Source organism: Manis javanica, chromosome 7 (genome assembly GCF_040802235.1).
Source record: "Manis javanica isolate MJ-LG chromosome 7, MJ_LKY, whole genome shotgun sequence".
Classification (NCBI taxonomy): Eukaryota; Metazoa; Chordata; class Mammalia; order Pholidota; family Manidae; genus Manis; species Manis javanica.
The window spans coordinates 72,709,649-72,721,762 of record NC_133162.1 but is presented as its reverse complement, the minus strand read 5'-3'; positions in this window follow the sequence as shown (position 1 = coordinate 72,721,762).

Below are 12,114 nucleotides of genomic sequence, written 5' to 3'. Positions count from 1 at the left end.
AAATTAGGCAAATCACTCATCCTCTCTGTACCTGTTTCCTCCTTCATAAAATAAGGTTGACATTCTCCAGATTCTTTAAACTCTACCTTCTCTACAGCCATCATTTTGCAAAGGGCAAGTCTCACTCCTGAGCCAACTAGAGTAGGGCTAGGACAAGTCCAGGGTGGTGGGCAGGGGTGCAGGACTCTGGAGCTCTTCCTTTGAAAGCTGAGCTCAACAGCTCAGGCATTGGTCTAACTGGGGCCCCTTAACCTTCCTTAGTGGGGCCACACTCACACACCCAGTATCATAGTTTCTGCCCTGGCTCAAACACTGGTCCCAACAGGCTGATATAGTAAGGAGGGCAGAGGGGAGAGGGGCGGCCCCCTAGCCCTGCTGTGCCCAGAGGTGGCCTGGGACAAGTGACTTCATTTCTCTGAGCCTCAGCTTTCTCTTCTTCACTCCTTCACAGAAAAAACCCTCATTTCCCTTTCTTAAGTCTAACCCCCTCCACCATTATTTTCTGTCCATCCCTTGGCTGTTCTCTTCAGGGAAGTAATTACATTTTGAATTCATCTGTGCAAAGGGCAGGGGATGTCTGTCTCCTCCACTAGAGAGTGAGCCTCACAAGAGAGGGACTTAGCCTGTCATTCATGTTTAATATCCAATGCCCACCACATAGATTCAATGTGTATTTCCAATACTGGCAATAACAAAACAGCAACAACAATAGTGAGTAACATTTTTGCCCTCCCCCCATCTCAATCCCATACCTGGACCTCAGTTTCAGAAGAGAAATAACCCTGGGCTTGGACAAAATTTCCCCCATTCCTTCTGCACAATGGGTTGGGTTTCCCCATGGTGTCAAAGTCGGGATGAGAAAAGTACGCAGGAACACCCCACTCCTAAGCGACCAACTGCCCGTATTTAAGAAAAGGAATTTAAGAGGGGTGGCAGCATACACCCCTGAACTTCATGGCCATCTGGTCCTAGTTAGAGCCTTTGAGGATCCAAGTGGGCGAGGTATGGGACCAAAGTCACACAGCCAGAAGGCGGCAGAGCCACGACTTCACCCTGCCAGGCCCCCAGAATCCTTGCTTGCTGCACCGGCTCACTGGCCTCTCGCGGGGGCCCTGTGGGATCAGTCTCCCGGCTGCTGTGCCCAGCAGGCTGACTGCTGTGGTGGCCCCACAGGGATGTGCCACTCCCACCCCCCGCCCAGCCAAAGCTTGGGACTATGTGCCTGCATAACAAGAGCCATTTATCGGGCACGTGTTCTGCCAGGCAGCAAGCGGCCTCCTCCCACCTGCCCTCCCGCCCATCTTCCCTCCCACAAACACTGTGCTCTGGGGAGGATGCCCAGCCAGATGATCACACACTCACCCAGGCTGCATGTGGAGTGAGTGAGTGGGCAGTGCCAACTCACCAGGTCTGCCCAGAGCCAAAGGCCAGGTTCTTCCCACCTCATGCCTTTAAAAGGGCACTTGGAGTTTTCTATTCCTTTATTCAGTCACCTCCTGTTTTTCAGAAGACATCACTGAAATTTAAGCTTATAAATTTAAACAGCAACACCCCATAAGGTAGAAGCAAAAGGAGGGGAGGGCCATTAATGAAGGAGAGAGTCCAACACGTTTCTGGAAGACAGAAGACTCTGGAGAAAGTGTGGAGAGGAGTCTCATGAGGGTGTGTGCAGCACCAGATCCGCTGCGGAGGATTCCAGAGGAGGTGGTGAGGCCCCCCTCACGCACTCTGCAGGCAGGGCAGAGCCTGCAAGCAGGCGGGGTTTCAATACTTCACTGAACCCGGTAAAATGTTGACAGAAGGAGGCTCTGATAAGACATTTACATGCATCGTAAAGCCCAGAACCACTGTGAAAACAATTTAAAGAGATACATGATAAATAAATAAAGATGGGATCCTAAAAACTGTTCAAGTAACCCATAAGGCGGCAAGAGAAGAGAACCAGAGGAGCAGGAGCCACAGGAAACAAACATCAAACAAATAATAAAAAAGCAGATTTCATCCCAAACACATCCGTATCTGCCTTAAAGCAAATGGTCTAAATGCACCAACCATGACAGAGATTAGCAGAGTAGGTTTTTTAACAAAGGCCCAACTGCATGCTGTTTACAAAAATGTCACTTCAAATTCAGTGACAGAGGTAGATTGAAAGTAGGATGATAGGAAAAGATATACAATGTAAACATTAATTCAAAACTTAGATGTGGCTATATTAATATCTGATCAAGGAAACTTCAGGACAAGGGAAGTTGCTAGAAACAAAGAGGGACATTATGAAATAATAAAAGGATCAATTCAGGAGGCAGCTGTAACAATCCCAGATGCATACACACCAAAGAGCAGAGCCTTAGAACACATGGAACAAAAACCTGGAGCTGAAAAAAAAAGTACCCAAACTGGAAATCACAGTTAGGGACCTCAGCATCTCTCTCAGAAACTCACAGGGCTGCTACTCAGAAAATCAGCGAGGATATAGAGGATCAGAACACAACCAACCAACAGGTTTAATTGACCTACATAGGACAGTCCCTCCAGCAAGAGCAGAATGTGCTTTTTTTCATGTGTCCCTGGACTGTTCATGAAGACCGACCATACCCTGGGCCATGAAACAAACTTCAACACATTTAAAGGAATTGAAATCTTACAGTGCGTTCCCTAACTACAGTGGAATCAAACTAGATATCAGAAACAAAGACAACTGGAAAATCTTTAAGCACTTGGAGATTAAACAACAGATTTCTAAATAATGCATAGGTAAAAGAGGAAATCTCTAATGAAACTTGAAAAATACAAAGAACTGAAAGGGAATTAAAATACAATATATCGAAATACCAGGAAAAACTCCAGCACATCAACATACCTGAAGCTGTGCTGAGAGGGAATTTTATAGCACCAAATGCTTATTTTAGAAATGAAGAAAGGTCTCTTATCAATAGCTTAAGTTCCTACCTCAAGAACATAGAAAGAGAAGAGAAAAATTAAACTTGAAGCAAGCAGAAAGGAGGAAATAAAAATAAGAGCAGAAGTCAATACTGAAAATGGGTAAACAATTGAGAAAATTAAGGAAACTAAAAGCTGATTCTTCAAAAAGAACTATCAAATTTATGTTTTAAGCCACTAAGTTTGAGATAATTTGTCACAGCAGCCACAGGAAAATAATTGAGGGAGCATAGTTGCTAATTCTTATCTCATATGTGATAGGGTGTTTAATAGGCCAATATTAGCCCTGTATTAGTCAGAAAGCTAGCACGATTGATTGATAATAATGAAATGTTCAGGTTCATGTGGATGTGAAGGTCAAGAGGCTGGCTGGACTCCACGTGAGACGGTCCAGCAGTCTTTCCCATCCTCAGAAGCCAGTGTCGCTCTCTCATTGGCTCCCTCACTGGTAGCTGTTGGTTTTCTCTCCACGTGGTGGCCTAGAGGGCCCCTCCAGGGGCCAATATTCTGTTTCCCTCTTAGAGGTAATCCCAGAGAAAAAGAAAGCAGTCTTAGCAGTGAAAGTCCAGGGGAAGCCTGGGTTGGGGACCATGCCCAGTGTCCAGGCAGTTGCCGCAGCTAAGGAGGTGGAGCTCACAGGCCCACTGGGACTATGCTAATGCCCACCCCTGGGAGAGAGGGGAGGAGTTCCTCCCAAAGGAAAGAGGTGTGGGAAGTCTGGGAACAGACCAGAACTGGCTGCCGCAGTCCATTGCCCTAAGGTTGATGAAATGCAGAATCAAGGCATAATTACACAGGGTGAGGTTACAAAAATAAATAACAGAAGAACCAAAAATAATTGTGGGAAAGCCATAAAACTTTGAGAGAACAAAGGGAAGAAGGAGAGGCATATACATGAAGCAATTTCTTATTTTCCATTGTAGGGGGTCAATGAATTATCTACAGATGATGAACTGAGAAATACGAGTATGTACATACGCTATTTAGAGTTATGGAGGTGCCCATCAGAAGTACTAAAAATGGAAATGTTTGGAAGAAGTTTGCCTCTGGAGAGTGAGCCCAGGACTGGGGAGAGGTGAGATTAGAAGCTGCTTTCTCTCTTCCTAAACCTTTCTCTCTTATTTGATTTGTTCCTCTCTGTATGCATTATGTAAATGACAGGACACACCATGAGAATTAAAGATGTTTAAAATTGGGACAAATGGTCTAAACTTTGAAAAAGTTCTGAACAATATCTGATATTGTGACTCCATGTAGAATGAAATTTAGGATCATTGAGAAAAAATATAATTTGAGATGATCTTTAGTAGTTTCTGAGTTAGTCTTTTTAAGAAGAAAACAGCCTTAATTTCTAACTTGCTGGGTTGAATCTTTAGGATTCTAATCTACTATGTTCCAGGTTTCAATAAAAGATAGGTGTTCCAAGGCTGTTAAAAAAAAGTGCCCACCCTACTTTAATTTTTAAAAACCAATTGTGAATGGATGAAGGAATGAATGAGCGGACCTCTTGTCACCTCCTCTCTCTGGGAGACAGCAAGATGCCTTAGTTTTCATAAGAACACCTGCCCATTCCCATTCATCTGCTTCCCAGGCATATGGCTCCTCTGCCTCCATTGTCTGTGCAGAGCGCTGACGATGCCCTGCCCATTCCCCAGCTCCTGCCCACTCTCCCTGGGGACTGGGGATGAGTGGAAGCTGCCTGAGAGCAGCTGGCCAGGATCCTGTTTGCCTCTGCTCCTCTGGTGCTCAAACTCTTGGCCTAGATCCCCACCTCTGCTTGCCTGGAATCTGGGCCTGGCTTCCTTGTACCCACATTTCTTATTTACTCATAGGTCACAGCTCCTCAGAGCCCCAATGTCAATAATGCCCCCTAGGTCATCTGCATCTTTTCCTCATCAGTCCTGGGCTTCCAGAAGATCTTGAGCACCTGCAGTGACAAGGACCCCATCCCTCTCTGGTGGCTTCTGGTGACTTAGGGTCCTTCTCCAGCTAAGTCAATAATCATTCCTAGGCTTCCCTCCAGTCCAAGGACCAGTACTGGGACCGAGATGTGGGAGCCACTGAGGCAGAATTCAGCCCGCCCTGCCCACAGACCAGGGGACAGTCAGGCCACAGTCTGGGGATACTGATATGCCATAACCCAGGCCTGATGCTGACTTTCAGTTCTCCAGACCCCAGTGTACTGACTCAGGGCCCCTCGGCCAGACATTCAGAGTGGGGTTCTCCACTCCCCTCCAGGGTCCCAGATCATTTGCTTACACTGAAGCTGGGAGACATAACCCTAGTTGGTCCCACCCCTGTTATTTTGGTCCTGATCCCAAAGGTAAGCCTCTGGCCACCCACCATCTCCCTCTCTCCCTCCATCCTGCTCTGGGACTCCTCTCCTTCCAGCTCTTCCTCTTGGCTGACTCCAAGTCCTCAGCACTGTACCCTTGGAAGCCCCATTCCAGAGCAACCCAATGCTCCATCTTCAGCTTCTCTACAGAGATACCTCCCTCCTGCACCTTGAGGACACACACTCTTTGCCTGTGTCAGGGGCTTTTCACTCTCCTACATTCAACTGAGTTAAGGGTAGAGCAGGCCTGGGAGGCTGTCCCTCTTTCCTTTGCCTTTCTGAGGCATCATCTGGTCTCCGAGGGACAGAAGTGACAGCCAGCCCCCAGATGCCCACTCCCAGGTCCTCTGAAGTTCCACCTCTCTTCATTCTGTGGTCTCTTTCCTAGGACTGTCAGTGCCCCCAGGGACAGCCTCTCCGGAGCTCTTTCTGGAAGCTTCCAGGCCTCCCTGGCTTCATACTGGGCCCCCAAACCAGGAGTCTCCCTTTTGTCTCAGCTGCAGTCCCACTCCTTGGCAGAACCTCCATAGAAACCTCATTCAAGAGTGGATTTAGCACCTGCATTACTTAGGGTCATAGCAAGAAGTGGAATTCATCACAGAGGGTTCACATGATGAGACTTTAATGACAGTATTCCTAGCAAGAGTGTGGGCAGGGCACAAAGAACAAACAGTGGGTGTTGGGGACACAGAAACAGTGACTCCAAGACACTGTTACCACTCATCGAGCTAAAGAGGTAAAGGGGCAATGGTGCCACCATTTCCAAAGAGAGCTGGAGATGTGGAGACGGGACTTCAGGGAAGTCCAGGGTCTTGAAGGGACACAGCCCTGCATGGGTGGGGGTGTGCTCTGACCCTGTCTTTTCCTATCATTTGCCCTCCAGCCAAAGCCTCCCATTGGCTGTATCCAACTTATGCCCAGGAAGAAAGCCCTGTTGGGGCAGCCTGAAGAGGTCAGGTGCTCAGGCCAAATGGGCCAGAGAATGACCACAGCAGGAGATAGTGCAGGGGGTGGGTGGGCAGGTGAGGACAAAGGGAATGGCAGTACAGAAACCAAGGCTACCAAACCCTTCCTGGAGTCTAGCTCCCTCATCCTGCAAGTGGAGGAACCAAGGCTTGGAAAAGTTGACAGGCAAGTTTGTGGCCAGGCTGAGCTCAGACCTTAGGTCATCATGTCCCCCGCTGCCTGTCACACGATCAAGTCCATGATTCCAGCACTCCTTTCTAGGTGGTCTCAAAGTGTTTATGCACTAAAAATAATTTTTTAACCATTTAAATCTGGTACTTTGCTTTGAATCCCTTCCCCAACAGGAAATATGCTGCTGGCTGGCTGGAGGGAGTCTTGGTGGCTGGCCTTGAACTCCCTTGACTTCCCCAGGCCCAGGCTGAGGTTTTCTATCCAGAGCTATTGCCTGAGCCCAAACTGAATGGTGGAGAGGGAATTCAACAATTATAGCCCCTTCCAGTTATTGCTCTGCAGCCAGCAGCTGGATTAATATTCAGAGAGGACTGGAGGAGAAATTTAATTGAATTCAAAACATAATAAATTGAAGCCAACTCATTCGATTTATGGCAGTATCTTCTGGAATCTTTTAATTTTGCATTACATTCATTTGGAACCAATCAAATTAGGGCACTCATTAGTGGCCGAGGTGGGTAAGGCTGGAGCCATGCTCCCTGCCCCTGGCGGTAATGAGATCTGTGCAGCAGGATAATTCAGAAGTTGGGGGGGGGAGGCCGTGAGGGCACGTCACTGACTTGTTGCCAGGAGAACTGACTTGGGGAGATGGTGAGTGTGGACTCCAGACCTCACTACTTGCTTACAGGGTGACCTTGGCTTTCACAGCCCACAGCCTCGCCCTTATCACTGGGACAAGAGTAGCAGTGCCCACCTTTGAAGGTTGCATTTGGTAAGAGATCAAGATGTAATAAGCATCTCCTCCAGCTCCTCAGAGTCCAACCTCTGCCCTCTTCTCCCATGTGACCCACAGCCCAGTGGGCTCTCCTGGGGCCTGATTCTTGCCCATGGACCCTGGCTTAGATGATCACCTTGGACTCATCCCACCTCTCAAAGGGAGCTCTGTCAAAAAATCTTGTAGCCCTCTTTAACCTTCCACAAAGTCTTGTTACTCAAAGCAACCTTGTTGGCTTGCTGATGTAGAAAGCCCACGACAGGACTTGGACATATGGTTGTATCCAGGAATTCTAGCCAGGCCCTCAGACTCTCCGTCTCCAGCTCTAGGCTCTGCAGGCTTCGGCGTGGTTTCAGCTTCAGGCACATTCTCCCCATGAGACAACAAAATGGAACACGGCAGGCCCAAGCTCGCACTCCTACAGTACAGAAAGGAGGGAGCTCCTGTAGCAGAATTCATTTTCTGTTCCTAAGGATAGCTGCTGGTTGGCCCTGCTGTGTCATGTGCCGACCCCTGAACTAATAATAACAAGCCCACTCAATGTTATGAGACACTCTGATTGGCTAGCAGGTGTCCTCTGCTCCCCTGTGGTCTGGGCTGGGGGAGCCCCTTTATTATTACCCCTGACAGAATCACAGCATTTTGCTAAGAAGAACCTTTTTCTCAAAGCAGGGCACCATGGAGGTAAAACTAACAGAAGTTCCCTGCAGTGCCACCTAAGGAGCTACACAACCAACATCTGGTGACAAACAGAAACATGCCCATGGAATTTCCTAGGTCCCCTTTTTCAGACCCTACCTTCAGGTGTACAGATTTCACTTCACTTTTAGCTTCCCTCCATCCTCCCAGGCCTTCCAGGCTATCTACCTTCCCTAGCCTCCCTGGTCTCCTCTAGAAGATCAAATACTTCCTCCAGCACCCTTGGACTTCTCTCTGAAACCTGGATGCTCTGCACTTCTAAATGGACTTATCTCCCTGCCCTCTCCCAACTCTCCACCTCCCTTGAGTTCTGTGAGAGTCAACAAACATTAGACATTGGGCCTCTAGAACTTTGAGAGAATACGTTTCTATTGTCTTATGCCACCACATTGGTGATAATGTGTTATTTGACCTAGGAAACTAATACAAATCTCCTTTTACATCCAAAAGCATCCAAGTTTGCATAATTTATTATATTCTGCCCCTTCACATACTCACACACTCCTTAGAGAGGAATCTGGGAACAGGAAAGAAGAAGCAGTTCTCCCAAGCTTATGCCCATTGTAGGCTTAGGACCAGAGGCTTGAAGGGGGCTGGAGGCTAACAGGTCACCAGGAGAGGATATGGGCAGGAACAAAAGAGTATATGTCTCAGTTGCACCGACTGATTTTAAAACTCACTGCAGAGCCATAGTAACCAAAACACTGTGGTACTAACATGAAGATAGAAATACAGACCAATGGAATAGACTTGAGAATCCAGAAATAAGCTCATACATCTATGGTCAACTGATTTTTGACAAGGCTGCCAAGTCCATTCAATGGGGAAAGAACAATCTGCTCAAAAATGGTGCTGGGACAATTGGATTTCCACAGGCAAAATAATTAAGTTGGACTCTTCCTCACACAATATACAGAAACTAAGTCAAAAGGTATCAGAGACCTAAATGTAAGAGCTAATGAGGTAAGAGTTGTATAACTCTTAGAAGAAAACATAAGGGTGACTCTTTATGACCTTGGATTTGGCAATAGAATTGTAGATATGATACCAAAACATGAGCAACAAAAGAAAAAAAGGAATAAACAGACTTCAGAATATTAAAACTTTGGAGAATCAAGAAATTTTATGTTATCAAGAAAGTGAAAAAATAACCTATAGAATGAAAGAAAATACTCCCAAATCATGTATATAAGGTTTAATACCTAGAATATATAAATAACCCCCAAAACTCAACAACAAAATAAACCCAGTTGTAAAAAATGACCTTAGAACTTGAAAAGATATTTCTTCAGAAAAATGATATACAAATGGTCAATAAGCAGGTGAAAAGATGCCCAGCATCTTTAGTCATTAGGGAACTGCAAACCAAAACCACAATGAGGCACCACTTCACATCTATTAGAACAGGTTACAACTTTTAAAAATGGGAAATAAGTGCTGGCAAGGCTGTAGAAAAACTGGAACGCTGTGGGGACGTAAAATGGTACAGCTGCTATAGAAAACAGTTCAGCAGTTCCTTAAGAAGTTAAACATAGAATTACCATATGACCCAGCAATTCCACTCCTAGGTACATACTCAAAAGAACTGGAAAAATGTATGCCAATATTCACTGCAGTGTTATTCTCAATAGCCAAACATAAAACCAACCTAAGTGTCATCAACAGATGAACAGATAAAGTGTTGTATGTATGTATAATGGAATATTATTTAGCCATAAGAAAGAATGGAGTTTTGATACATGCATATCACACAGTTGAACCTTGAAAACACCATGGTAAGTAAAATAAGCCAGATACCAAAGGACAAATATTGTATGGTTCTACTTAAGTATATTAGAGGTTACCAGGGGCTGGGGTTGTGGGTGGGGGACAGAATGGGAATTTAGTGTTTAATGGCTACAGAGTTTCTGTTTGGAAAGATTAAAAAATTGGGAAATAGTAATAGTTGCACAATACTGTGAAGGTACTTGATGCCACTGAATTGCACACTTAAAAATCATTAAAATGGCAAATTTTATGTTATATGTATATTTTATCACAAAATAAAAAAAGACTATGTGTGGGCAGGGATAGGTCACAGTCTCCTCGGGCACCCAGCAGCATTCCGTGGCTAGTGGGGATCCTGGGTTACAGCCATCTCTTATCCTCAGAGAGATGACTGACAGACATTTCAGCCCGTCTTTGGGCTGACAGCACTGAAAGCCCTCTCTTCTGGAAAATGAACCTTCATATTGGAATCAGGGCACAAAGAGACTCATGAATATTCATAAGCTGATGTCAATGGCCTGCTTACTGAAAACATTGCCCCTCTAAGCACCACCAGACTGTAGAGAATATAAAATCCATGAATCTGTATCAAGGGCATATCCACAGCCGGAGGTGCTGAGGTCCACATCCACAACATGCCTCTGTGGGGGCAGTTGCTGAGATGCCGGGGAGGGATGGAGTTCAAAGACTTTGGAAAGATGGTTATAGCTGTGTGCCAGGAAATTCAAAGGGCCTCAAGAGGATGGGACACAAGGCTGAAGCCAGAGGGAGTGCCATGAAAGTTGTCCTTTCCAGTTTAGCTGGGGATTAGGAGTGATGGATGGAGAACATTCCAGGAGGAGGGAACCCTGTGTCTGATCCTGGTGGGCTGGACTGCATGGAGCACGTAAGAAAGAAAGAAACACACATGGAGCTGGAATGGGGATGAGGGATACAGAACCCCAGGCAGGGAGAGATGGGGGAGTGGGGGATACCAAGCTGTCTGGAAATTTAGCAGGACTGTGCTGCCCAGTCTTTTCTGGACTGAGGGATCCTGGGTGTGGGCCCTTGGATGGAAGCAGAGCCCAGAGGCCAGCATAGGACAGGGGTAGGAGCAGGATGTATACAGTACCCATGAGAGAGGGAATGTCTGCTTAAGGGACTTCAGGACCAGGCACTGAACCCCAGCCCTTGCCAATATTTAAAGATCTAGACTCAGGGTTATAAAGTGGGCTGCAGACTGCCTCAGAGCAGGCAAGAGCAACCCATTTACAGAGAAGGCAAGTGCAAATGCCAGCTGCAACCCACATCCAAAGCCCTCCCTTTCCACCACACTGAGTCATGTGGCTCAAGTGCCCATTTTGTGGCTCAAGGTGCAATTGACATTCTCAATAATAGAACAGCAGGTCTGGGGGATCTTCTTCCTAACTCTGGCAACTAAACTTGCTAGAAAATTATAGAGAGAAATCCACTGACAAAGTCCCACTCAGAGGCCCTCTGCCCCCACCATGCCACCCCAGGAACTGCATCTTGGCGGTGCACTGGCCTCAGTGCCCAAGCTCAGAAGGAACATGAAAGGCCTGTGTCAGACCATTCCTGCCCCTCCTCTCTCCCTACTCTCCACCCTGTGAACGGCCCTGGCCTTGTGTTAACAGTCCGGCCGGGTCCAGGAGGGGAGGGTCTCCTCTCCTTTCTGACTAAGTCCTGGGGTTTCTCCTCCATAGCTTTTAATTGCCCAACCTCTACACATACATTTCGAGGTAGGAGGCACTTTACTCCGCTGTGGTCACCTCAGCCTCTCGTGGACAGCACACTGGTTATCCCATGTGTGAGGAAATTGTGCTCAAAGCCCAGGCCGAGAGTCCCAGCTTGCTGTGCATCTCCCCAGGAGGCAGGCTCAGATGTGATGTTTTGGGGAGACAGATGGTGTGAGGGCCCCACACATAGACAGGGGAGCCGAGTTGGCCTCTCAGCTGGCCCCCAAAGGGCCGGTGGGGTTTCAGACAAGTGTCTCTGACCATCCTTCCAGGTCTCAGTTTTGTCATCTGTGATTTGACCAGCCAGATCCCAACCCTAACACTTTGAGCTTAAACAATTTTTGATCTCAAGTCCAAAGCCAACAAAAACTTGAAATCTTCAAATGACACTGAGCAAAGCCTCTGAGGAGTCTATCCAGGCACTGAGGGTGCTCCTGAGGAGTCACCGGCATCTCCTTAGGCCAGAAAATGCAGAATGGCTGCATGTTGAACGGCAAGGCCATTAGAATGCATGTCATAAGTGCAGAAGCTGTGACCCAGGACAGAGTGGTGGTGGCCTGCCCAAGGTCACCAGGCCATCCAGCTACCCACTCAGAGCTTTCTCTGCTGTGCACTTTTGCTCCCTGCATCCTACAGTCTTACCACCATCTTAGTGACAGATAGATGATGGAGTCAGCCTCCCGCAAACTTCACGTCATCACTCTAGAGATAACATTCAGACAGAC